Source organism: Labrus mixtus, chromosome 12 (assembly GCF_963584025.1).
Source record: "Labrus mixtus chromosome 12, fLabMix1.1, whole genome shotgun sequence".
Taxonomy (NCBI): Eukaryota; Metazoa; Chordata; class Actinopteri; order Labriformes; family Labridae; genus Labrus; species Labrus mixtus.
Genome location: NC_083623.1, coordinates 18,555,882 through 18,583,218, shown reverse-complemented (window position 1 = coordinate 18,583,218; position 27,337 = coordinate 18,555,882). Strand labels below are relative to the sequence as shown.

At 39.5% G+C, this 27,337-nt stretch overlaps 1 pseudogene; it reads left to right on the top strand.

Annotated features, from left to right (window-relative positions):
* The window catches only part of LOC132985398 (kelch-like protein 29), a 105,945-nt pseudogene that overhangs the window by 55,849 nt on the left and 22,759 nt on the right, over positions 1 to 27,337 (top strand).

Below are 27,337 nucleotides of genomic sequence, written 5' to 3'. Positions count from 1 at the left end.
TAGCTAATGAGTTGAGCATTAAAGTTTAATTTTGACTTTGGAAACAACTACGATGAAGATTCTATATGCCGTGAAACAAAACTACAAGGTGTACTATCATCTTTTTTCTTGAACTATTGTTTATGATGGAGAAGGACCTTTGGAGTAGTTACTTGTTTATATTGTAGAAACCATTTTTAGACAAGTAAATCATAAGCTTGGAGGACACGTACATTACATGCTCTTGAGAAAGACACTTACCTTCTCAACAACTCGTACCTTCAACCTTGCACAGTAACTACCAGTTGTCAGAATGTGTGTCTATGAAACTTCACTCAACCCCACCCTTAAGTGTCCTTTTGACTGTACCTGTCACAACGCTTTGTTAAAGAAAGGTCACAACAGCTGAAAGATTTTAAAACTATAGCAACAGTTTGCCAACAACTTAGCTCTATCAGGCTTGTTTCCCCTTGGATTTATCAAAGGCAGACCTTTGTTTCTTTGTTTTTGCTGTTGATGAGTTGAATTTTTTTGTTTTTGGTGAACATTCAAGAAGAGGAGGGGGGGAGACATTTTCTGCCCAAAATACCAAGAGTATAAAATATGTCAAGAAAAACAGACAATGCCAAGACTCAGTTATCCCTTCATCCCAAACCCGCATGTCTCCACCCAACTCCCATCAAACCTCTGATCGACTGACAGTCGTCCCTGAGAGGTTTTGTTTCCGAGTTAAACCTTGAATACACACACACACACGCACACGCACACACACACACACACACACACACACACACACACACACACACACACACACACACAACCATCTGATGAATGCTGGGGCTCTCCTGTCAGCTGTGCTGCTCTCCTGTTTCATTGTGTTCTGACAGGCTGGTGTTTGGTTGTGTTAGCTTATGAATGTGTTCAGGGCTTCAGGGGTCAGAGCCGCACAGCAGCCTCAGCGCACAGATGTGGACTCTCACTGACGTGTCTGGTCAAGCAGAAAGGGCTGGGGACAACCTGCATATGTGCACTAGGTGATAATAAGGACCTGTGCATGTGCAGAAAATAAGTATTTGACACATTGAAGCTGCATGTGGAATTTCTTTAGTTGGCCAATGTTTTGTTTTGCATTTAACCCAAAGGAAACTGACTCGGGGGAAAGCCAAGGTTGATCTGAATTCAAAACAGCTTTCTTAATATTTATTTATTTCAGTCAGTGTTCATTAAGCCTGACAAGGTTCTAGATAAATTGAAGAGATTCAAAAGTAATCTTTAAGGATGGCATTGTTCAATTTTAAAAACATTCCTCAAAACACCATGCTTAGTGACTACAGCACTCTGGTGTCTCAAAAAAGACTTTGATTCAATCTTGGCCCTTATATACTTGTGGAAATCTTTCCTGATTGCTTCCTTTCTTCCCTCTCTTAACTTCCTTTGTCCACCCCAATCCTCCTCTTCCTTCACCTTTGTCCTCCAGGTGTAGCGGAGGTGATAGTTCTGGTGGGAGGGCGTCAGACGATGGGGATGAACCAGCGCTCCCTGACAGCAGTCACCTGTTTCAACCCTCAGAACAGTAAGTGGTACCCGCTGGCCAGCCTGCCCTTCTACAGCCGCGACTTCTTCAGTGTCATCTCGGCAGGAGACAACATCTCCCTGTCAGGTGAGCTAAGTGAACTGCAGTACAATTGTACAATTGTTCGTGTATGAACAATTTGTTTAAAATCTGGAAATAAGTCTTTGTGTTTCAAAAATGTTAAGCTTGGGCAAGGCTTGATCAGTTTGATTATAGGCCTACCTGCATTAGTTTCTTGTCCATGTTGAGTGCCTTTATGGATGTGATGTCAGTCATTCCAGACTATATTGTCTCAACACATTTAGGTAGATGTCAATGTTAGTACAGACATTCATTATCCCCTCAGGATGACTTAAAACAACTTTTAGGATCCAATAATTCTCTTCCAGTGCTATGATTAGGTCACTGTGCTATTTGTACACATCTCAGGTTTTTGACTATTTTCCTGTAAAACTGGGGACATCAGTCTCAGGTTTATTTGTTTGCCAATGAGCACATGTAAGAAAGCTAATCAGGTTTTTGTATGTTTCAATCTTCAAAAGTGTTGAAAAGTGCTAACATTAGCATGTATATCATAGCACTGAAGAGCAACCTCACATAGCTGTAGAACTGTTCATTATATATGTGGCCTCTGTAACTGGAAAAGTCAAGACATGATCAAATTAAATAATTCACTTTTGTTGTGATTTGACACTGTAAAACCTGACCAACTATTTCTTCTCTGGATGATTTTGCAGAGAAGAAATAGTTGTTGGAAAAAAACCCATTATGGATTTGAATCAAGAAAAACATACATAGAATTTCAGGTCACTCATTTCTTTTATTTAGGTCACATTAAGCATAATGAGCCCTGACGAAGGTCTCCTCATCCGCTGTCTCTTTGTGAGAACATTTTCACACTTACAGATATGAAGCTGCTCAGGTCATTGCCATCCTTTTGTGACCTTTGGGAAATAGTTTGAGAAAAGTGGCTGCCCTCCAAACTTACTTATTTTGTTACTTTGAAAATCACTGCAACTATAATGTCCTTCTTTAAAAAAATAGAATAAAGAAAATTTAAAAGAATGTCTTTGAGAAGCAAGTAGCTTCTTAGAAGCATTCATACTGTATATCAATTTGACTTTTTTTTTGGCTCAACATTTTCTCCAGTGCGCTTAAGGTTATTTGGTTCCAAAGATGCACTGTGAACTCTGGGACTCTCTCTATGAGAAGTTGTTTCTCCAGAAACACATTCAATTTTCCCTCCCTCCACTCTTCATTTGTGCCAGAATCCTCCAGTGGAGGAATCAGAGGTGTTGTATCCAGCAATTCAACAGGCTCCGCTCTGTAACCTTCCTCAGACTCAGAGCAGGGTCACTGAGTCTCTGCTGGTGTTACACATCAAACTATACAGGTAACAGGGAGCTGAAACAAACACAGTTGAGATGATGGCCTAGTTAACTTGTCAACACAGCAAAGAGCGTATTGTTTATTCTTCCATCTGATGCTTAGTTTTGCATTCATTTCTGCTTTCATTTAAACTTTTTTGTATTGGATCATCAAAGAAATCATGATTGAAACTGATATTCAGAGTGTTGCTTTGCCATTGTTTACTGTGAGATGACTGTATTCTATATATCAGGTGGCACAGAGGGCGGTGTGATGGTGGCTGATGTTTGGTGCTACATGTCCCTGCTGGATAACTGGAATCTGGTGTCTTGGATGACGGTGGCTCGCTGCAGACACAACAGTCTGGTGCACAACGGGAAGCTCTACACCATGGGAGGACTGGGAGTATCAGGGAACCTGGAGAGGTGAGAGTCACACAACAAACAACAGACACCTTCAACAGCTCCCAGCTGGTGTCTGCACAGTGCCACACAGCTCTAACCTTTGTCAGACAGCCATCTCAATATTCACGCTGTGCACTAAATGTAGCAGATGGGGCAGCATGTAATAGTGTGATGCAGCTTATTGCAACAGTACAGACAGGTTAGTAAGCATTTTTTGTGATTGCCAAAAAGTGCATATGAATGTGTGTCCAAGTTTCCTACTCTTTCCATTGTCCCCTTCTCTGGATAAAGGCTTTAAAATAATTTAAAAAAAGTATGTTAGGCTTTAAAAAAACAGGATGAGAGGATTTGCTGTCTGATTCCAGCCACTTCAGCATTGACGCATCGCAGACACTTCATGTGAAGGTCGTCCTCTGTGGCCTGTTCAGCCGGCTCTTTTCTTTTCTGGAATGCTTCAGCACAACATCAGACAGAGACAGTGTCCTCATGGAGTGCTGTTAGTTCCTATAAAACTTGAATAGTGATAGTTCAGATTTAATCATCCTCTTGACTTTTCTAACTCTGCTCCTCATTTCTTAGTTCTCCTAAGAGTTTCAGCGGAGAAGCTTCCTCCTCCTGCACGGCAGAGCTAGATGAACCAAAGTAATGAAAAGAACATTACTAGGTTTATTACAGCAGGCCGCTGCCGCTCATTACCAAGACGCTCATTTGATCTCCAAAGCTTTTCACAATGCTCAATAGTCCTCCAAATCAAACATTCTAATTGGAAAGTCCCTGTAATGCTGCACCACAGTGTCATTACAATGTTTTCCCCGTAATAGATATGCATTTGATTCCTCCAGCTATGAGCGTCTTAATTTGAGAGCTGACAGTGGATTGTGGGCACTCATGGCTCTAAATACAGTCTCTGCATGTGATGTGTTTGTATGTGTTCCTTTGTCTGTAAGTTAATTATCAGCACTGTAAACTTAACCTATTTACCTCTCTCCAAGAACTGCCAGAGGCCTCCTCTGCATGGTCTTACCGCCCTATTGTGCTGCACTCTAAAAGGTGGTGATAGGGAGGGTGAAATTATTCTCACATCAAGCAAAATACTTGATTTGGGAGGAAACAGCTCGGAGCTTGGGCTGAAGCAAACCATTTGTAACACAAGGTCAGGGCCTTATTAACCATCCTGAGCATTTAAAAGCTAACAGATCTCAGTCTGTTCTGGCAAATTGTGGGAGGTCAAAGGTCCCGTTTCTAAGCAACCCAGGCTTTTATTTTGTCATTTTCAGAGACAGCTATGTGGAGCGAGAGTCAAAACTGAGTCAAATCCTGTAAAGTTTCCTGATCCTCTTACTAAATGCATAAACAGCTTTAGGGTGATGTGCTGTTAGAGGTCACAGACTGGAGAGTTTATGCCTGATATTTCTTATTCTATGCTGATTTAGATGTTTTTGTGTTAAGTTTTTTAATAGTAATGCTATGAATGAATACATGAATCATTTGTGGGTTCAGATTTTAATTTGAAATGTACTCTGTGTTGACTTTCTGCCTTGAACAACAGCTCTGTTGATGAATTAATTAAATTAATCAACTGGAAAACACTGACAACAGGAGCTGATTTACCCTATATGGAGAGCAGAATGTCTCAATATATTGAATGTGAGGAAGGTGACAGTTTTACTGGGTTTGAGCAGAGGTTGGTAATATTTATCATCCTGCAGATAAAAGCCTGTTCTGAATTTAAAAATTCTCTGCAAAATTGACTTCACCTTAAAGTTCAGGTTGGGACGAGGACATTTAGTACATGGGGAACATGTTATATGCTTGTTGTTACTTTAAAATTCAGATGTCAGACTCTATGCCACCAGCGAGAAGGAATTTCTTCTCTTTGTTAAGGCTGTGAAGCAAAACTAATGTAGTGTGTCATGAATGATTAAACATACAAGTTATGAGGGACTCTGCTTGTACTAACCAAGCTGCAACTTCCCATGTTGAAAAATGACGCCAAGAGCAAAATCCTGCAGTAGGTCCATTGTCCGCTTGAGGCTGGCCCCTAGAGCCACTGAAGTCACAAACACGGGGGGGGCGTTTTATTTTATGAGCGATACATTTTTAGTTGCGTAACTGACATGATTGGCAGGTTTGCTCAATGTAACAGTTTGTCAGGAAGCTTAAAACCTGCCTTAGGTCAGGTTAAGAGCAGGCAAACTTGGTTTACAAAATTTAATATTTGAAAAAGCAATAGAAACAGTAGAAGGGAAAAATTGTAGAAAAAGACTTATCGTCCAAAGTGCAAGTGGCATACGGAAGAGCTAGACTATTAAAGAAATAGAGCAAAAAACAAGAAAAAACTTGTTTTCAAAAAATCCAATCAAACTTGAGAACTTATTTTTGGTTGAAGCTGTCAAACTGCTGTTTAGCTGTATTCTTGTTTTAAACGTTTTTACAACAATAAAACTGATTTGAATAATTATTTATAACCTTTATGACTTTTAACTTCTGCTTCTACACAAGTACCCAATGTTTGCTTCTTCATACTTTAATATATTTCATATTTTAACAGACATTTTTTTTAATCCTTATCGTGACTATTGTAGATTATCCACATCATTTTAAGTCTTTAAGTCCTTTTTTAGGGGGCATTTGTTGTTTGTCTCTTTGATAAAAGGGCCGCATTAATTGCTGATCTATGATTTTCTAGCAAACCATATATATTATATTTGGCAGGAGTGTCTCTGCTATGAGACTTAGTTGGCTCTGCTGCAGCTCAGCATTGTTGGACAGTAGAGACTGTTGGAGAGTAGAGACTCCAGCAGGGAGGCAGCCAGTCCACAGCAGGACTAAACCCTGGCCAGAGGAGATAAAGGAAACTGATACTCAAGCCTTTTGATGTTGCCTCCACACAAGGAGGAAGAGCTGCACAGGTCTCAAGAGCAGTTTGTTATATGAAGAGCTAATGATATTCAGTTATATAAGTCAGTGTGTGTGAATGGCTGCATTGTTTGATATACAGGTGGCTGGTGGGCTCTATCTAAAGGTTTAAGAGTGGCATCAACAGCCAGAGTTGATTTGCTCCGCTTATAGAGTGATTGATGCAGACATTGTTCACATACAAAGGTTTTGTCTGCCTTCATTTCTGTGTGTCCTCTGTACTTCATGGAGTGCACACATTTGTGTTTATTTTTAGGCCTGCATACATCAGCCAGCTTCAGGGCTCCTCACCTTCCAGCACCCTGACTCCTAATTTACAGTCCTTCCCGCCTCCCTCTTTCTCCATCTCGCCATCCACTTCCCTGAGGCTTTCACGCTCCTGACCGTGAAATTCATTATGTCTTCAGTCGGAGCCATCTCAAAGCTAGTTGAATGCACCCTTTCTTTGGGAACAGCAGGAGGTCTGAAACAACACTCAGAGGACAGAGTGGGTTCATTCATGTCTCTGCTCTCTTCACTAATAACTGACAGATTGCGGGAGTCAAGGAGGCTTTTAACTTGCAATCATGTTCTCTGGAACCGCTTGTTCCTCCGCTTGTTGATCCTTTGGCAAACTGATATGATTGCAGATATTGAGTAACTCATGGGTGTCTCATGATGTGTCAATCAGATGGTTTTGTTTTATTTATTGCAGTCTGTGCCCAGGTTTGTGCGCCATACATGCTCTATTGTAAGTTAATATTGCATGACGACTGTTGCAACATGACACTGAGTACAGCAGCTAGCTTTTCTCTGCAGGGATGTTGAGCTGTTTTGCTAACAAATCTGGAGGAGTGGGGAACACATTTACAAAGATCCTGTTCTGTGGCATTTTATGGCTTTTATGAGCCTGTAAAAAGCTTTGGAGAGAGCTTGGTTGTTCATGTGTTGTTTTCAGGTTCATTAACTGTTGCACTTGTTGTTTCTGTATTAGCATCTCTGCACTTTACCACTGTGTGCTACTTTTAAGATGTCCTTATTTTACATCTTCTAGTGTTGATTTCTGATTTATTTTACCTTCCCTGTTAAGGCCTTTCAGCATGTCCATAATACGGTCGGCGTGGCTTTGATTCAACCAATGCCTTTATCGTTCTCTTAACACAACCTTCCTCCATCTATTTGAGTTTTTTTTTTTTTTCCATTTAGTGGCATTCCACTTTTCATCAACACAATTGGCCATTTCAAAAAAACATTGGCGTTGTCTGATGCTGGAGGTCAGTCTTAATGCCTCCCATCCTCTGTGTAGGAGTGCTGAATTGCTGCTAGGACATTTTATCAATACAACCATGACAAAGAAAAGGCTGCAAATTGAGATTCCATCTGAAGGTTGAACTCTGAACACTTGGGCTGATTCTTGAACTGAAAGGTCCTTAAGTAGGCTACTCTATGTCTACAGGTGGGCCAACTGTGAAGACCTCAGTCCTGGCCCCAGTGATGATCAGTAATCAGTGATATTGTGGCAGGTCAGTACAGTCTCAGATGTGTTTGGGGAGAGAGATCCAGAAGGAGTGCATAGTGATAGAAAAGGCTTTGTTGCCCGATGCACAACAGAAAAAAACATTTTGGACACTACTCACTGTCTTGCCGGCCGCCAATAAGGATGTCACTGCTGTTACACACTTAAAACGAGAAGCATACTACGGGTAAATAACAGCAATAGCATGTTTTCCAAAACTGAACTTAATTTAATATTGAAAATGAACTAAGCTGAACAGAGAATCAAGTTTTCTTTTGCTATTATGTTTGCGTGATATGTTTGCTATTATGTTTGCTATTATGTTTGCGTGATAACTCAGCTTGTAAAAGTGGAATTTAGAGTTTGATTTTTTTTTTTTCTTGAGGACTAAAGGATTGTGGAATTTTGGTTGTTTGCCTTATTTGAATATACAGTATGATGAGTCTCTTTTTGGGGATGAACAGTTTTCATTGTCTTTTGGGTTTTCCTGAATTTCTGTCATTCAGTCATAAAGGTTTGATTATTAAGGTGTATAATCCTTGTGTCACTTTTTGATTTAAAACCATAACGTAAACTACAATCAAACTAAACTTACTGAATTATCTTAACTGCCAGAAGAGAGACCTGGTTGGTACCTCTAAAACAAATACTAAAAACATTAAAAAAAGACACATTTCAAAGTCAAACTGTCACAAGCTGTGCGTTTTGGACTAATGATCAGTGGTTAGGATGTGACAGATGCTGCAATGATGGGTGGAAGCCAGTTCAATGACCCCCCGCTGAAGAAAGCAACGACTGACCTTTAAAAAGCGCAGTCCTGGCACACCTTCACAATATCCATACAGCAACATAAAGGGACTGATCAAAACTAGAGGTGGGAGGGTTAGTTTGTCTTAAATGTAGATTTGTGCTGTTTGTACAGGTATGTGTATATGTTTGTGTTTGAATGTGAGTGTCTGCTCTCGTGCAAAGTGCAAACAGGGCTTTCTTACAGTTTTCTATTACCTGTGTGCAACGGTGTTACTATTAGTTTTGATAAGACATGTTTTTAAATATTTAAATAGGCCCCCGTTAAGGAAGTAAGGGAAAGCCCACCATGCTGCGCTGTTTGAATGGAAGCTCAAAGCTGTTCTACATGAATTATTTTGATTACACTGATTCTCAGATATGCTAGCGGCACAGCCTGAAGGTAAAGGCAGTGTGTCCCTACTCCTCAGCTGGACTTTTTGTAACTGTATGCTAACATACTCAACCACTGTATTACTGCAAACATAGCATACATACTGTAGTATGTGCTTAACTTCAGAATGTTATTGTTGTCATTTTGGGCCTGTCATTATGCTGACTGTGGCATTTTACATAAAGCATGATATTGGTGAAACCTTGCAGAGCTGCTCGCATGACTGTGGACTCGAAGTCCTGTTTCCCTAACCCCCCAGCACAAACTTCATGTAAGATGCAGGAAATTCATTGAACAACTCCCAATGAGACCATTTCCTTACATTTAACCATTTGCCTTCATGACTTGCAGTATTTACAATACGTAACATATGTAATTGAAATGAAGCATTCAAACCTCAGGCTTTTGCTGCAGCTGTTATTTTTTAGTATGATTTAAGTGCCAATTTGGTTCCAACGCCCCCTTATACCCTCCCACACCGCACAGAGCTGCCCTACAGGTCTGCTATCATCACAAGGCTCACTTTGGTAATGAAGTGGGTTCTCAGTCTTCATCTAGTTCTCAAGAGTATGAAGCAGAAATTGGAATACGCCTTCACACCGGCAGCACTCATGTCCCCTGTCCTACGTGACATTCCCATCCAATTATATCTGCATCAACACACATACATTTACACACTCTCACATACACTTACAAGAGCACACACGTTATTTTAATGACTCCTATAATTATGTTCTTGGTAGAAATTAAAGGTGCCTTTTTAAGTGTGCAAAGTAAGTGTTTTAAAGCATCTCTGCATTTTATTAACATTCAAAGTACGGCTTGCTTTATAGGCTGTGTTCTCACGCTTTGAGGAATCACTCAGGGATTATGGGTAAATCTATGGCCACTCTCTGTCTCATAAAGATCAGCTGAAGGTGACACAAAGGTGACCGGTCTGTGTTTGTATGTGCTGTGTATTTGTATTAATGATGTATACACTTGTGTCTGTGCCTTTAGCCTATAAAGTGCCACATCCATCAGCTTTAATGAATGTCTGGGTGTGTGTTCTCCTTCAGTGACTGCAGTGGAGTGTGTTGTGTCTGTGTCTTTTGGCTGACCTTGACTTCAGTCTGTCTGAAGCACTCCTAGGCCATATTGAGGGCAAGGCTCCATCAGATTCCCAGAAGTCGTAATACACATTTTGTCTGACAAATGTATTATGATAGAATAACGAACAAAGCGTGTCTGCCGTCGAGAACAATGAGAGCGATTCACATCTTCATATTGTGTCAAAGGTTAAATCAGCTGCGCACAACCTGGAGTCAAGACCCCCAAGGTGCCATCAGAAAAAAACTGGAAGAATTAAACGGATCATATTTAAGGGAATGGTAGCTGTTATAGTGAAATACTGAATGTCTTTACTGCACCACCACCTCTAAAATTCTGCAAATCAAACAAACTCAAACAGTTAAACTGTTCAAAAGTCATGTCCAAATTAAAACTATGTCCAGTGAGAGGAAAACATGTTCACACAGGGGTCATAAGCCAAAAAAAAATGTCAAAAAGGATTTTGTTTTACACTTTAAAGTTTCCACCACATAAGCTACTTCTCACGCTGAGATGAATTTTCACTGAATATTTCCATCTAGTAACTTACAGGTGTGATTGTTGTGAAGCTAAAAGAAAAAGTAATGTCATCTCATTACTATATAATTCATGTCCACATTTACAGAAGATAACACCATGCAACACATCACCTTAACATTTTAAACAATAAAAGCTGAGATGTAAACCTTTTTTTTTTAAGGATAAGTTGCATGACAGACTGGTCTGAGGTGGGTTTCAAGTACAGCTAAACATTTACAGTAGATTTATATTGTAAACATGTTTTTTCGTGACAAAAATAAATAAATAAAATTAAATAATTCAACTGGAGTGATCAAGATCAAATCTGCCCCACATACTGTGGAGCTTGCACAACGTTGAAACGCAATGTGAATTTTTGTTTTTACAGAGTGAACATCATGTTATATTGGAGAAGACTTGATTGAGACCATTAAGGTTTTTTTTGACATGTTGAATAAGTTAATAAACCGATTAAGACTTCTCCTTTAAACCCTCTTGATCATTCATTTTGACATCTTTTTGCAGCCAGCGGAGTCTGCCCCTGCTGGCCACTTGAGGGAATGTTGGCTCAAAATACTTCAACATGCTTTCACTTCTGGAGTTATGAGGCAATGCCCACTTCTTATATACCGTCTATGGTCAAACTATTGCACTAGTTGACTTCATTACAGTGTACATGGGCACTTACTTGCAGCTTTAATTATACTTTAGACTTTATATATTGAGTTTCATCTGATCCTTCATCTACACTGTGCAGAGCAATAAAACAGGTGAAGGGACATACCTTCCTCAACAGGGCTCAGTGACTCAACCTGATGTGTGCCCGTGTGTGCTCTGTGTATATGTGTTTAAAGAGGACTAATTTACGGTGGCCCTGAAGTGCAAAACACAACAACAAATAAGAAAACACAACAACAAATCACAAAACACATCATCAAAGAAGAAAACACAACGAAAAATCAAAAAAACACAACCACAAATTACAAAACAAAAAACACAACAACAAATCACAAAACACAACCACAAATTACAGAACACAACAACAAATCACAAAACACAACCACAGATTACAGAACACAACAACAAATTACAGAACACAACAAATCACAAAACACAACCAAAAATTACAAAACACAAACACAAATTACAGAACACAATGACAAATAAGAAAACACAACAACAAATCACAAAACACAACCACAAATCAAAAAACACAACAACAAATCACAAAACACAACCAAAAATTACAAACCACAACAACAAATTACAGAACACAACAACAAATCACAAAACACAACAACAAATTACAGAACACAATGACAAATAAGAAAACACAACAACAAATCACAAAACACAACCAAAAATTACAAAACACAACAACAAATTACAGAACACAACAACAAATCACAAAACACAACCACAAATTACAAAACACAACAACAAATCACAAAACACAACAACAAATCACAAAACACAACAACAAATCAAAAAACACAACAACAAATCAAAAAACACAACGACAACTAAGAAACACAATGACATTAACTTTAACAGAAAAGGTAGGTACCTGCAGTCGACAAGGATCGTCGCTGATTGGACGAACGCAATGTCCGTCTTTTTAACCGGAATAAATGCTTCATACGCCTTTGGGAGCCAGGCAGAGAAATGTCAACGAAGTTATCGGAGATTTACAGTTTTTTCCAATTGCTAAAACACAATTTTGCAAACTAGGCTGGTTTTATCAAAATACTTAACACAACTGGCAAAACCACACACCCAAACTGCAAAATACTTCATATATCCTGCAAAATGAAGCACTGCAACCAAACTACATATAACATTATCAAAATCAAACTTTTGCACCAAATGGCACACACTTCATTCATATTACCAGATTTTTGTCTAACCAACTACACACTGTTGGGCATAATGAAAAGCATTCTCATCTTTAGTATGCTTTGCCATAATACTAAAATAGTTCAAATTGTAGAAAATTCTTCAGATTGTTCGCATGCACAGAAATATTTGCAGATACACACACATGCTGTTGAAACATTTATTTTTTTTATTTTTCACCAAACAAGTCAGTGCTACATATACCAGTACAGTAAAACGGCTCAAGTTGGGCTGCACTCTCTGTCCAGCCTCTCGCATTGTCAGCCCAAGGTTGATGACATGATCAATTAAGGTTGCTCTGATTTCATTTGAAAGTTGTTGTCTTCTTTGGCCATGAACTCCTCTCTACCCCTACCTCTCACTCTTCCTCTTCCTCTTCCTCTCTCTGCAAAGTCTTCCATTGTTGTTGTAAAAAAAGAGGTGCTCACTTGTGGTCTTTTCATAGTGCTTACTTCCTGATTGAAGTGATAACAAATAACCATTGAGGTGTTTGGCCAGGTGGCACATACATTGGCCAATTAGCTCATGTAATGTTAAGCCACAGCAGTCTTTGAATTTTGTTAAAATTCTGCCCGGAGTCATCATTCAAAAGCATAATTTCAGGAGAGCAGGTAATTGGCAAAGAAAATTTTTCAGTCAGGACTTCTGTAATTTGCATCCAAAACTTTTGAACAGGTGGACACTCCCACATAATATTTAGAAATGTCCCTATTTGGTTTAACTCACATAAGGAGCAGTGGGGGGAACTATCTATATGCATTCTGTAACGCTGTATAGGTGTTAAATAGGTTTGAGAAATGAAATACAAGTTTGTTAATTTATCATTTAGATTTTGTGATGAATGCGATGTATTTCTCCAAACATTTGCCCAGTTTATAGATGACTCAGAGCAGTCTTTGTTCCATTTTGATACAATTGCTAAGGGAGTTTGTATTTTTTCCAATAAAGTATTATAAATCAGGGAGACATGTCCTTTAGGTAGAAGTAAAAGTTTCTTAATAAGTATCATGACTGGATGAACAACAGGTGACCCATGATGTCACCCAGACAATGTATTCCTGACTCAGACCACTGATTTGAAAAAAAAATGTGATCCTCCAGACCTCAGAGAGCTGTTATAGAATAATGGTGTGCTGGCATGCCATTTAGTTTTCCACTTATATAACTTTTCAATTTTTCTCAGCTTTTCAATTACATAACTTATTATTTCACCATACTTACTTTTGCATTTACTAATAGAGAGCTGAGTAAACAAAATGTCTCTCAACGCAGCTAGAGCTACCAGGTCCCTCTCAATTTTAATCCATGGTATGGAAATATTGTCATTAAACCAATTTATAGTGGGACGAAGGGAGAGTGCCTGAAAATACAATTTAAAGTTAGGGACTGAAAGTCCTCCTAACTCCTTCTTTCTTTGTAAATTAGCAAGTTTTATTTTAGGACGTCTTCCTTTCCATAAAAATCTTGTGATGATGCTGTGTATTTTATCCCAATACTTTGGAGGAGGTGCTAGGGGTAACATGTAACTACAGAAATTTAACCTAGGAAGTACATTCATCTTAATTATTGAGATTCTGCCTGAGAGAAATATAGGTAAGTTATGCCATCTCTCCATATCATTTTTAAGCATGTTCTGAGTGCTGGCATAATTCTTATGAACTGTTTTTTTAAGGCATGGAAATATGTTTATTCTAAGTATTTAAACTGAGAGACCACTGGTATATTGAAATGTGCACATTCGTCTCTACTTGTTTGATTTATAGGTAGAAGCGCAGACTTGGTCCAGTTTATTTTAAAACTATAGAGACAAAACTATACTGTTCGAAGATACTAAGTATATGCAGAAGTTAATTCTTTATATCAGAGAAAAATAAAAGGATGTCATCAGCAAAGAGTGATATATGATGCTTGGTAGATTTAAGTATTATTGGTGTGATGTTTTGTGATATCCTAATAGACTGTGCCAGTGGCACGAGTGACAAAATAAACAACATTGAAGAGATTGGATCACCTTGACGACTGCTTCGACTTATTTTGAATGGAGAAGAACAAATATTGCCAGTGACTACACTTGCAGAGAGGTTTGCATATATTTTTTTAACCATGTTGATAAAATTAAAGCCAAAACCCATATGATTTAGTACACACCATAAAAAGGGCCATTCAACACGGTCAAAAGCTTTTTCTGCATCGACTGACAATATGGCTGAAGATAAAAGATGATCAGAATGCTCTAGAACAGTGGTTCCCAAAGTTGGGGTCGGGACCCACTGGGGGGTCGCAAGACACTGAGAAGGGGGTCGTGAGAATTCTTCCAAACACATCAAAATTAAAAATCACTTAAAATTGCCTATTTTACCCATTATTGTCAAAACATATGAAAAAAAAAAAAGATCAAGAGATTAATTCTGCTACCATTATGAAAATAATAATACAGTGTTCAGGCTGTTCTTTTGTGTCGTTCTAATTCCAGTGTTTGGATCGTGTGCCCGGCTGTGCACAACGGTAAATGTTTTAACCACCTCCATGGACAGAGTGGGTCCCCAGTCTCTAGCACCTTATTTTTGGGGGTCATGGGCTGAAAAGTTTGGGAACCCCTGCTCTAGAATATGTAATAGACGCCGTATGTTGTCAGCCGATAGACGCTTTTTGACGAATCCGCTTTGGTCAGGATGTATCAATTTAGGCAAGTATTTCTCAAGACGAGTTGAGAGCACCTTAGAAAATAGTTTCACATCTGCATTTAATAAAGACAGAGGGCGGTAGCTGGCACAGTTACTGGGATCCTTGTCTTTTTTTAAGAGTAGTGTTACTAGGGCTGTATTTACATCTCTTCCAAAAGATCCTTTCCAGATCGAAGTATTAAACATTTCAAGCAGTAGGGGACCTAAGATACTCCAGAATTTCAAGTATGCCATCAATTCCTGGTGATCTAGCCTTATTCATTTTGGCTAAAGATTGTTTAAGTTCATCCAGCGACAACGAAGAATTTAACACGCAGGATTCCTCTGAAGAAAGAGAAGTCATCTTAAGTGTCTTAAGATAATTATCTCTAGACAATGATGAAGAGTTGTTATCTGATGTATACAGCTGCCTGTAGTAGTCACAAAATCTTTGATTAATCAACTTAGGGTCATTTGATTTGATCCCATTCTCTAATGTTATTGCTGCTATATTTGTAAATCAATTTCCTGTTTTTAATTTATTAGCCAACAGGCGACTAGGACGATTGTCATAAAAAAGATGATTAACTCTAGTTCTATGTATGATAAATTCAGCTCTTTGTGTTAGTAAAGAATTTAACTCTTGCTTTACCTCTGTTAAAGTTTTTGCAGTTTCTTCAGAGTAATTAACTTGCTGATTATGCTCTTGAATGGAGAGAGATGTTTCTAAATCATGTATCTTCTTTAACTGCTCCTTTTTCAATTTTGAAGCAAATTAAATTGCATTATTTCTAATAAAACCCTTGACTGCATCCCAGAGGAACCGAGTATCATTAACTGATTGTCTATTGGCCTTTAAAAATTCTAATAGTTCCAATTCAAATTGTTTACAGAAATCTTGATTTTGTAACAAAGTTAAATTAAATCGCCACCTAGTGGCTCTTTGGGGTAACGAGGAGATTAATAACTTACATTTATATGCATGATGGTCTGTCAGACTCATGTGCTTTATCTCTATGTTTTGAACCCAAGAAACAAGGGATGCTGATATGAATACGAAGTCTATCCTTGAAAAGGTTTTATGCCTATTTGAGTAAAAAGTAAATTCTTTAGATGTGGGATTGTGTACCCTCCACACATCAATAAGATTAAAATCTGAAAGTAAATGTTTTAATATCTTAGAAGATTGGAATGTGTTTTACTTGATTTATCCAGTTTTGGGTCCGGTATAGTGTTCATATCAGATCCAATTATCTGTTCAAATTCAGATAAACCAGCCAGAACTTTATTTAGCCGCTCAAAAAAAAGGTTGTCATAATTATTTGGTGCATATATGTTAATAAAGGCCACTTTCCGCCCTTGACATATACATTTAACAAAGGCAACTCTACCCTCTTCATCTCCTCCTTCACCAATAATGGAGATCGGGAGTGTGTTACGTGTTAACATTATTACCCTTTTTGTTTTATTTAAAGCAGAGGAGAAAGCAGACACCCTGTAGCGATCATTCTCTAACTTATTTACATCCTCCCTTAAGATTTCTTTCCACTTTGTACTTATGTAATTAAAAATATTTTTACTCAAGATAACAGAAAATAAAAGCAGAAAGAAGGACCTAAACAGACATATTTCATCCAAACTTACTGTTGCACAACACATAATACAACTGATCAGACCCAATATCCATGCCCACCCCTCCACCCCTCTTAATACTAACCCACTTTCTCTCAACCCCACCTTCCCTCCCTCCCCTGTCCCACCCTCCTCCAGTCCTCCACACCCTACTCTAACACAGCAGGGTTATAGCATGGTGGGTAATCCCTCCTGACATATCTACATCCTCCATAAATATTAGACTTATTCAAACATGTATTAGGAAATACATTTTAAGGGTAGTATTTAAATGTAAAGCAAATAATAGTGACTATACTGTGACCTAGTGGAGGGAAAGAAGCTGTATGTATCTAAGAATAATAAACCAAAATGGTAAATAATAAAAACTTTTAGTCATGGCTTACTCAGCTGCTTCATCCATCTCTGTTTAGTCCAACGAGGACTTGTCCATTTATGACGTTATATTCCGGTGTGTGGAATACATCATTTAAAGGAACATCGCAGTTATTTGCTTCACGGATCGTTTTGTGAATGAGCATCAGATTCGTCATCCATGCTGGTTTTTAGATGTGTTCCTCATAGAATTCCTGGGCCTTTTGTGCAGACGAAAAAACGTGTGTTTTATCTTGATGCGTCAGGTTCAACTTGGCAGGATAGATGAAGCCACTTCTTATATCCAATTTACGCAGATTAATTCTCAGCTCCTTGAACTCGTCTCTCAGTTTCATGGTGTCAGCACTCAAGTCTGGATAGATGCTGATTCTTTTACCCCTGTACATCAGCGGCGCACGGGTTGCTGCTGAACGGGTGTCTTTTTAATCTCAGAGCTGTACAGACGCACAATCATGCAGCGTGATGTCTTGTGCGGTGGGCCGATGCGATGGGCAATAACTGCAGGTGGAAAAGGGCCGACACTCTCCTTCCCAAGGAGGTCACAGAAAAAGTTGTTAATAAACTTTGTCGGATTACCCGCTTCGATGCCATTCTCCAGTCCCAGCACCCAAACATTACATTTACGAGAGTGATTCTCGAGCTGCTCCAGCTTCAGACGCAAGACTGCGTTCTCTTTCTGAAGCGCCTTGTGGTCATTTTCCAGTGTAGAGAGTCTTTTGTCAGATTCGTTTGCATACGATTCAAAAGATCCTACGGTCACTTCATATTTATCCACTCTTGCCTTTAAAGTTGTAAACAGCTCATTCACAGGTTGCAACTTTGTTTCAAACGCTTCGGCAATCTCCTCGCGCACGATATCCCGGAGAGTAGCTGCCAACTCAGCGTTGCATGCTGTTTGTTTAGTGCCTTTTGCAGGCATGATTGTGATGCTTTTCGAGGGCACTTAATTGTATCTTCGCACAAACCAAACAGCTGTTCAATCCTATTGAGCAAGATAACGAATAAGTCTTACTTCAGTAAATTATTTCAAAATATTTGTAGAGTCAGGACGCAGACTCAGTCATTCCATGCCACCGGAACCGGATATGAAATGGCCATTGTTAATAAGATGTGTTTGCTTGTTGATTACAGAAATGTGAAAGTAAACACAGGGAGGACAACTAGCCTATAAATTATATTAAATACTATAATTTACAAAAATATACAATAATCCAAATATAGTTACCATAACGAGCGTAGTGCAATTTGTTATAATACAATATTCAGTTTATGATCATTTAACTCTGAGTTGATGTGGATTACCTGTGAGGCAACAAATAGAGTTTGTTTGGAATCCCTCCAGGACATGAGGCAAGTCTGGATGGTCGAATCCTGTGCTTGTTCCAGAGGTCCGTACATTCATCCAGGACTTTCTGCAGAACATTACTGAAGCAGAATCTCAGTAAGCACTGGTGTTCATGGCAACCGTTGAAGTGTCCAGAGTCTCTTAGGTCTCCAAAGAGACTCTGGACAAAAGATGCTAACACGTGTATAAGTGTACATGATAGTGAATAAGGGACCGGGAATGACCAGGTCCATCCAAAACTGAGACTTAGGAATGCATTCAATGGAAAGTTGTTGTTGTTTTTTTCACACACGAGGAGAAATTTTGAATTGATTGAATAATCTAGAGGGCTGAGATGCGGAATGTTATCAGCATTTTAAAGAGTGGTCTGAAAAAAATAATTCATAATAGTCACCACTTCTCATTTTGATCTGATCACTAGGCAATACATAGTTACATACCTTCCACTTCTGAAAAAGGACCACCATGACTCGATACGCTGATTCCCTGTTGATGAGCCGTAACTGTGGCTTGACGAGCCTCCATAGTAGTCCGTATGTGCATGGCGTAGGGCACATTGTATTGCTGCCATTGTCCCATTTTCTGTTCCGAGGTCAGTTCTTAATCTCATTGGGATCACACCAACACTTTTAATATACAATTAATATAATTGTGCGCGATGACAGATGGGTTGTTGTTAGTAGTTCCACAAACAAGCCACATTATTCTTCTCGACAAGCCATCTATACATCCTGAGAGGGCCGATCCAAAGGGTTTCCGTTTGTCATAGCCATCTGCATGCCATATGTAGTTCGGACCCATGGAATGATACGTGCGTCTTGTAAACCTCCGGCGTGTTCTCAAAGCCGTCCCATGTGGATTTAGTTGTTTCAACAAGCTCATTACTACTTCTCGTTTCACACGTAGTTTGTGTTTTTGTTGAAGAACTTGCCACATAGTCCTATAGCCGAAGAGTTGCCCAGGCCCCTGCAGCTCAGCCTGAATGGCAAGTCTCACCTCGGCTAGTGGAGAATAGTTCCGTCGTCTGTACAAACCTGCTTCTTTTAAACGTGTCTTTAGCGTACAGATATTTGAATGTTGTGAAAGGTTGACAGCATAGCCAATATCACCTCATATGTATGGCCTGCATCAAAATATTCTCTGAGAGTAGAGACTAGAGTCTGATTCTCCGGTTTCGCTCATGTTTTGAAATTAACTCACGGAAGCAGCATGCTTCCGGTTAAAAAGAGGGACGTTGCGTTCGTCCAATCAGCGATGATCCTTGTCGACTGCAGGTACCTACCTTTTCCGTTGAAGTTAATGTCATTGTGTTTTCTTATTTGTCGCTGACAATGCGAGAGGCTGGGCAGAGAGTGCTGCCCAACTTGAGCCGTTTTACTGTACTTTGCTGGTTTATGTAGCACTGACTTGTTTGGTGAAAAAAAATAAAATAAAATGTTTCAACAGCATGTGTGTGTGTATCTGCAAATATTTCTGTGCATGCGAACAATCTGAAGAATTTTCTACAATTTGAACTATTTTAGTATTATGGCAAAGCATACTAAAGATGAGAGTGCTTTTCATTATGCCCAACAGTCTGTAGTTGGTTAGACAAAAATCTGGTAATATGAATGAAGTGTGTGCCATTTGGTGCAAAAGTTTGATTTTGATAATGTTATATGTAGTTTGGTTGCAGTGCTTCATTTTGCAGGATATATGAAGTATTTTGCAGTTTGGGTGTGTGGTTTTGCAAGTTGTGTTAAGTATTTTGATAAAACCAGCCTGGTTTGCAAAATTGTGTTTTAGCAATTGGAAAAAACTGTAAATCTCCGCTTACTTCGTTGACATTTCTCTGCCTGGCTCCCAAAGGCGTATGAAGCATTTACTTCCGGTTAAAAAGACGGACATTGCGTTCGTCCAATCAGCGACGATCCTTGTCGACTGCAGGTACCTACCTTTTCTGTTAAAGTTAATGTCATTGTGTTTCTTATTTGTGGTTGTGTTTTTTGATTTGTTGTTGTGTTTTCTTATTTGTCGTTGTGTTTTTTGATTTGTGGTTGTGTTTTTTGAGTTGTTGTTGTGTTTTGTGAGTTGTTGTTGTGTTTTGTGATTTGTTGTTGTGTTTTGTAATTTGTTGTTGTGTTTTGTAATTTGTGGTCATGTTTTGTAATTTGTTGTCAGACTTCAGACTTCATAGTTCCGACTACCGGCTTCCTAGTTCCGACTTCAGACTTCCTAGTTCCGACTTACTAGTTCTGACTTCCGACTTCCGACTTCCGACTTCCGACTTCCAACTTCCGACTTCCGACTACCGACTTCTGAGTTCCGACTTCCTAGTTCCGACTTCCTAGTTCCGACATCCGAGTTCCGACTTCCTAGTTCCGACTTCCTAGTTCCGACTTCCAAGTTCCGAGTTCCGACTAACTAGTTCCGACTTCTGAATTCCGACTTACTAGTTCCGACTTCCGAGAAAGTCGGAAATTCTGAGTTCCGACTTCCCAGATATGTCGGAAGTCAGAAATTCCGAGTTCCGAATTCCGACTTCTGACCTTGGAACTAGAAAGTAGGAAGTCAGAAATTCTGAGTTCCGACTTCCGACCTCGGAACTAGGAAGTTGGAAGTCGGAAATTCTGAGTTCCAAGGTTATTCCGCGTTTATTTACCTCGGAAGTCGGAAATTCCGAGATGGTGCCGGGCTTGTCTCCTAGCGTACTGGGGCTGCTCTCATTGAATCCCCCCTCAGGCCGCTCACAGATGTGGGAGGGAGAAGGGGAAGTGGATTTATTATCTAAACACCACCGGAGCAGCGTATCACCGGGGCTTAGCCCCACTTTCTATTGTGCGCAAACACGACTTTATAACATGTAGGGGGAAAAACACAACTTTGAGAAATGCACGTTTTTCTATATGTATGTCGTTTCATCAGTTGCTGAGCGTTTGACCCCTACCGGCCACCATACTAATTGGTACTCTTGAGTGTTACAAGTCTACCTTTCCAGGAGTGTGTTCTGTGTCACCGCTCTCTCAGACTACCTGTCGACATTAACCCATCCCCTCAGAAGCTGATGCCAAAACATTATCAGACCCCCAAAGAGAAACTCTCCAAAGGCTAATCCATCGTGTCCTCTTTCAGTTCATCTAACGTCCTTCTCACAGCAAGATGGATGCAACTAGCGTATCAAGTTTTTTTTCTTTCCGATTTGACTACAAATGCCACAGGAGTTGCACAGGAAAAGCATCCACTGACTGACAAATACTCAGAGGAGAAGTCAAAGACAAGTTAAAAGGGTAAACGCCTGTGTGCTTACTGAAATAAAAGGGGCAAAACAACTCATTAAGGTAATTGACTAAAGTGGATAAAATTAATTCTTGAAATGTCCTGCTAGTGGTCCCAGAGGACGTTAGATTCAGTTCTTCATACTTCAATAAAATCGTCCAAATGACCGTATTGGACTTTTACTTTTTTTTTTCAAGCATTTGATGTGCTTGGCTTGTTGTCCTGGGGGATGCTGGCTTCAGTTCTTCATGTAAAGGTGTTTTTCTTTTGTAACAAAGTCCCAGCGTTGATCAAGACTGCTTGCTTTTGTCTGAAACGATTGGTATTATAATCACAGGGTCTGTTTGTGGCTCTTTAATGAGGTGTTCTGAAGCTGGAAGGCAGTCGGGTGCTTTGATCAGTGGCCCTTGGACACAGAATTACACTGGTAACACACCACGCTAATGGTGCCACAGAACAAAATAAATAAATAAATAACACCAAATGCAAATAAAAAGGTCTTGGTTACATGTGTCGTGCCCTTTTATCTGGGTCGGCTGAGTTTTTGGCCCAGTTTTGAAGTCCCTTCAAATAGTGGCTCAGTGAGAAAGGTCATTCTCTCTGAGAAGTGAGAACCCTTCAAAAATTCACAAGTAACTCAGAGGGTCCTCGTATTTGATTTAACAAATGAAAGTGGAGTCTGACTTTACTTATCAGTCAAATTTTCAATCTCCTGCTCCTTTGATTATTTTGGTTTCAATGCAAATCAATGCAATGCAATGCTCTTTTTCCTCTCCAGATACGACACACTCTCCAACCAGTGGGAGACGGTCCCTCCTCTTCCTAAGCCGGTCCATTCAGCAGCAGACACATTGTGCGGAGGGAAGGTCTACGTGTTCGGAGGTGTGAACGAGGCCGGGCGCTCGGCTGGGGGTCCTCCAGTCCTACATACCACAGAGCAACACCTGGAGCTTCATCGAATCACATATGATAGGTAAGACAGCTGATAACACCCTCAGTGTCAGGAGACATGTTGCCTTTGTTACCATCGCCTTTTGTTACATGACAGAGCTGCTGTTTCCTTTTTTGAACCAGTGTGTACCAGGTTTGATATTCTACATGTTGTTTCCTTTACTTCAATATGACTTTGCCTTTCCCATTTGAATGATAATTACCTGCTCACCAGCTTTACTCCCCTTCAAGTCATTAATTTATTTGTTTTTTTTGCAAGTGATTAAACAGACTGTAAAAGGCACATATTGATGCACAATTAATGTAACCATTTATATGCATGCATTCCTTTTATCTTTGGTTAATGATATCCTGCTATCTCATTTGAGCAATAAGTATTATGCAACAGTGCTCTCCAAACACTAGCCACATGCATAACTTCCATTTCATGTGTCTGACTTCCCCATTAAGGTTAAATCTTTTCAATTGGAAGATGTTTGCATGAGGGTCAATCTTTGGTGGTTGTGTTATCTTTGACTTTACACACAGGGATTCCCTTTCACCCCTATAAATGCTACAGTTTGGATTATAGCGTTCTAACCTTGCAGTCCCTTTTACATAGTTTGAGTCCTGGAGTCCTACTCAGATTATTCAATAATCCCCCTTTTCCTATGTTATAGCTTGTTTTGATAATTAGCAGACCGTGGCTAATGATAGGAGGGCAGAATTAAAACTTCTGATATTTAATTAGCCAAACTTTGTAGTTTTTCACTTCTCAAACCTGAGCCACCAAGGACCTGTGAAAGACGTAACACAGCAGGAAAACTTCAACCAAGAAGCCATACCTCTGATAGCAGGGAAATCACACAGTGAACAACTCATTGTGATTCAAAACACTCAGAGCAGAGTTCCCTGTGCAGAGATGTTATCCACAGGCAGATCTTTGCACAAAAAACATTCTGTTGTTATGGATGTTTGCTGATGATTTGAATCCTTCATTTGGCATTAAGTTCAGGGAGACACTATAACACATAGAAACATTAATATGACATTTTGGAAAAGAAAATGAATTGTGCAAAGCAACACTTCTGTCAATTACATAATGATTTTTAACGTACTTTTTGCTGTAGCCTTATACATATCAAGAACATTTACGAGATTCCTAATACACTTTCCACCAGAAATTTAAGAAGCATTTTTCTTGTCAAAATGTGTTTATGATAATTTTTCACGTAATTAGCGATTCTATGTGTATATGATGCTGAATAACCCCATTTAACGCGTTGGCACATAATGTGGCACAAATCTCTCCAGAGTGCTTTGCAAAATGAGAGAATTATGATTTCAAATTGTGGTATTCTGTTGCTGCAGGCGACACTCAGAGCAGCAGGAATTAGAGGGAAACACTGGGACAAACATGTGTTTGAATTCAAATGTTTCCTGACAAGAAGATGTTATCGTGTCATTAAAGTGCCAGAGTGTGCTCACTTCTCTCAGCTCTGTTGCCCAGAAACTTGCTCTCAGTTATTAGGGTCTTTTCAGAGCAAGACTACTGTGAGCAAAGTTATGATTATGTAACGTGTGTGTTTGGGATGAAAGCTGAATGGTGTCGAGCTGGCAGAGCAGCTGGCAGGGGAGGAATGAGAGAAAAGTCGGGGGGAGAAACACACATGTAGAGAGACACATCTTCTCTTGTGTATTTGTATGTGTGTGTGTGTGTGTGTGTGTGTGTGTGTGTGTAAAGAACTTACACAGACAGATAGACTGTCATCTGTTAGTCTATAGATGAACCTACTGTAAATCTAAAAGACTACAAGACCTTAGATAATGGGCAGGTTTAGTGCTTCTTGTAAAATTGGGAAATATACTTCGGCAGCCAGAAATATACTTGGGCAGCTCGTCCTGCATGTGTGTCTCTTCCCTCTGCATGTGCCATCACATCTCCCACATGAACTGTGTATGGGTTTCACAAACACTTATCATGACTTCCTATCGGTAAAGAGTGAAAAATAATACAACCTGTGTCAAAAATAGTTCCTTCAACAAGCCCATAGAGACGTGTGGATCTGCTCATCCATTTCTCACTTCATTCGGCAATATACTGTATGTGTCTGCTGAGCGATACATTTACTGAATCATGGCAGTGTAAATGAGCCACCCTCTCATGTAGCATCATTGCTATCTCCTAAAGGTCAGTTGATATAGAGGGGAAAATGTTTTTTTTTTGCTGTGCATTTATACTTTATACTTTTTGACTTTCTAATAATGCGTTCTCTCTGCAGGGGTGCAGGGAACAGCAGATGACAACCAGCACCCCGTCCTTTATCTTTCAGAGGAGATTGTCATGTTTATGTTGATGCTGACTAAACGTTTCCTCGCTACTATGTGATGACGACCGCTGTTCTGGAGTATTTATCAGACAGAGTAGTCTTACCTATCTGTACAGTACACAGTGTTGGTATAAACAAGTGAGTTGTGATATATTTGTGTGTATGTGATGTCCTTGCGATTGTGGTGAGGGATCTACAGAATCAGATATCTGGTGTTGTTGATGCAGGAATTATATAGGAAAGGATGTGAGACAACAGCAAAGTTTTTGTTAAGACAGCAGCCACAAATTGCGTCATAGTTGTGGGAGTTTTGTGTTTGTGTCACAACATTTATCATCATCATTGTTATCATATGTCCTCCATTTTTTTATTTGTGTTATGTAGAATGTTGTCAGTTTTTTTTCTTTTCAGAGCTGAAAATCGTTTTTGAATCTTCACGAATAGTAACGTTCTCCTCAGAAATAGAATATTTTCATCCATCATGGATGCCACTCTTGCACTCATAATTCTCAGTATCTCACTGTTTTGTGCAGAACTTGCTTGTTTTCTGTGTTGATGGCCAGGGGGGAAAAGATGTTGAATTCAACACTGCAGTCCTTTGAGGTTTGCCAAATGAGATCTCATATACCCCTGTGTAGTTCTTCTCCAAGCACTCAAACCTGCTGCTTACTGCAGGTCCACGAGAGATGCAGGAAGCAGTAGTGAGAGTTTGTGAGGGATAGAGAGAGAAAAGATTTTTCCTTTGAGAATGTCCTGTTATTATTCTACCTCAGGCGCACGGCAAAGAGAAATAAGTGCTCTGGGTGTATGGGACCAACACAAAACATCGTATACACACACACTCGTGGAGAAAAAAATAAACACATGTGCTGGAAAGGACTGTCAGCAGCATATCAATCAAGAAGAAAATAAAAATGTCAGGCAGACTGTGAGGAAATCAGAAAAACTAGTTTCACAGAGGCATGTGCACATCCATGCATCTCTTGTTTCCCGCCTCCAGCGAGGGATGTCGGCCCTTTGTGGCAGAAAAACAGCGAAGGGCAACAGCTCACAGCTGAGTGTCTCTGCATTATTTTTGTTGCTTGTAAATTGGCCGGTCCCAGTCTGCTCAAGAAAAATGGTGTTGAGTTTGAAATCCAGTTCTTCTTCCCACCCAGCAGACAGGTTTCTAATGACATTATTTTGTCCAATGGCATCACAGAATTCTTTAGTTGTTTTTCATCTTCAGTGGTTCTGCTTTGATGCCCTTTGTTCCTTGTGTGCTATATTCTGTATCAGATTGAATACAGCATACACAGTTTGCATTATCTCTCATATTCACTCATTTATTTCAAATACATGCTCAGTGTTTTTTTACTGCTACATTTTTCTTTGTTAATCTATGGATGTGCAGTAATGCAATTGTGAATGATTTTATTTCACAGTGAAGGTCAAACATGTTTGGAGCAGAATCCAATAAAGCCAAGTGATTTATACACTTCACATTTTTACTCGTATCAATCCAGTCACAGTTTTTTTTACTCGTCAAAACATTCTTAAGAATATTGCGTGTGAAAAGCAATAAGGAAAATGCTGATGATATTTTTAGTTCATAGCCAGCCGGATAATAAATTAATGCCATCAAACTGAATGAATATACAAACAACACCCAAGAGTTATTGATACACCAGCACACAAGGACGCTCTTCTGCTACATTTAACTATGAAACCAGAGAGGAAGAGATGCAGGGAAGGAGGAAAGGAGGGAACACAGTCCAGAGCAGCACTCAGAGACAGCACTATGTGCAGTGTGTGACGATGAAGTCTAGCAGGGTCATCCTGGAGGAGAGCTGATATTCTCCCTTCACTGTGTCTTGAGCTATAAGCCTGCACCTCACCTCTGTTTATCAGGTAGAGCAGCTCCAGGTTATGACCTGTGCAGTCTCTTTTGCAGTAGGATGGCTTTTTTTTTTCCATTTCCCAATAAAATTTTGTCATTTCCCTTTGCGATGGTGTGATCTGCAGAGGATTTGCCATTTGTGTCACCAGCTGTCTCACCCTTATCCTGTCATTTTTAAGCACCCCGCCTGTCACCTAGCAACCTCAACAGCTTCACCAGAACTAGCTAACATAACTAATGCATGAACTGTAACTTTATCTTTAAGATAATTCAAGTTTCAACGCCTATATTGTTTTTTAAACATTTTTATTGGTTAATATTTGATTGAGCTTAAACTAATTACTTACATTTAAGAATATTACCTGGCAGCTTGAGAGACAGCTTGTTTGAATTGCCGCGCTATGGATTTAGGGATATGTTGGGCCAAGAATGATGCATGTATCAATGGTGATTTGGGACGCGTTTGTGTGTGTTATCATTCCATACCCCAATAGGAGTTTAAAGCT